This window comes from Elaeis guineensis, chromosome 14 (assembly GCF_000442705.2).
Source record: "Elaeis guineensis isolate ETL-2024a chromosome 14, EG11, whole genome shotgun sequence".
NCBI classification, from domain to species: Eukaryota; Viridiplantae; Streptophyta; class Magnoliopsida; order Arecales; family Arecaceae; genus Elaeis; species Elaeis guineensis.
In genome coordinates this window covers 2890900-2892658 of record NC_026006.2, presented here as the reverse complement: position 1 = coordinate 2892658, position 1759 = coordinate 2890900, and the positions used below count along the sequence as shown (strand labels likewise).

Sequence of the window (1759 nt, the reverse complement as noted above, 5' to 3'; positions counted from 1 at the left end):
TCCTATAACACAGGAAATGATGGGGGCTCCTGGGTCCTTAAGCTTTGGAGGAGTGGCATGCTGGATGACAGAACTAGCCTGTTCAGTGAGGCATACTTTCTTTGGAATTTGTGATCTAGATTTACATTTTTGGGTACACAAATCCTTCAAATATTTAGCATAAATAGGGACCTGTTTGATTGCGTCTAGAAGAGAAAGATTAATTTGGACTTGCTTAAACAATTCCAACATCTCATCGAGTTTTCCTCCCTTCTTATCTACAGGAATAGGAGCTTTCAGGGCATCCAAAAATGGGGCTTTAGGCAAGTAAGATGATTTCGGTGTAGTTGGTTCCTTCTCTATTTTTAGGTCCTTCTTGTTCTTGGGTGATTTGGCTTCGGTTAGAGGTTTAGGGTCAGTCTCATTGGTTTTACTAGTGTGTTCAATGACCTTCCCACTTCTCAGAGTTATGATTGATTTGGCATGTTCAGAAAAAGCTTCTGGGGTATTAGAACTCTCAATCACAAATTGCCCTCGTGGGTTGCTCTCAGGTTGGCTAGGTAATTTTTCTCCTTCCCTCCTACTGAATGCAGTCGCTAGTTGACCTATTTGGGTCTCTAGCTTAGCAATGGATTATGTGTGGGAGTTAAGGATCTGAGTGTTGACTTCTAATCATTCTAGTGCTTTCAGAACTTATTCCTCAAAAGCTGAGCTGTGACCAGTAGTAGACGGTTGAGGAGCATTTTAAAATTGATGGTATGGTCCATGCCTATATGTTGGGTCCTGGTATTGAGGTCGAGGTATGGCAGGACCAACCACTGGTTGTGGTCTCCAAGAAAAATTTGGATGGTTTCTCCAGCCGAGGTTATAAGTGCTCGAATATGGATCATTTTCTGGTCTGCAAGTTTGTTGGACTTGAGCTTGCTAAACCTGCTCATGCACAAACTCAGAAAATTGAGGTGCAGCTGGGCATTCACTAACAAAATGGTTCGGACTTGCACACAATGCACAAACTTCTTGGATTGGGTTAGGTGGAATCGGGGATTGTCCAGTATTTAGAAGATGATCTAATTTTTGGGACAGTTCATCTACCTTATGATGGATATCTATGGCATTTCCTACTTCATATATTCCACCTCTCTTTGGGTTTAACATGGGTTTATCTCTAATAGAGGCAGACATATGATGTAATGAATTTTTACTTAAAATTTCAAACAGTTGCCATGCCTCATCCTCACTTTTCAGCATGAATGTCCCACCGCATGATGCATCGACCATTTGTCGATGTCTTTCAGAGAGCCCATCATAAAAATATTGGATTAACTGCCACTTGGGTACAGCATGGTGGGGATATTTTCTAATAAGGTCCTTTAATCTCTCCCATGTTTCATGAAACATTTCTCCATCTAATTGGGAAAAACTAGTTATGGCTTTCCTTATTTGATTAGTTTTTCCTATGGAAAAATATTTCTTGAGAAACTCTCCTTGCAGCTGGTCCCAGGTTGATATAGTCATGGAATCCAAAGTATGTAGCTAGTATATGGCTTTGTCCTTAAGTGAGAAAGGGAATAATTTTAACCTAAGAGCATCATCGGAGAAGTTGTGAATTTTGACAGTTGAGCATATCTCAAGAAATTCTTCAAGATATTTATAAGGGTCCTCATTACTAAGTCCATAAAATGAAGGTAACATTTGGATTATACTGGACTTAATTTCATATTGAGTGGCCTCCACAGGGGGCACTTGAATACAAGGAGAGTAGGTATATGTGGAAGGAGTA

The 1759-nt window shown here is 40.2% G+C and overlaps 1 non-coding gene across 1 annotated transcript; it reads left to right on the top strand.

Moving 5' to 3' along the window:
- Positions 1–1316: 1316 nt before the first annotated feature.
- LOC140853911 (small nucleolar RNA R71) lies at positions 1317–1422 on the top strand. The gene has a single exon (XR_012137053.1). It is a non-coding gene; the product is annotated as a small nucleolar RNA R71 (small nucleolar RNA).
- Positions 1423–1759: the final 337 nt, after the last annotated feature.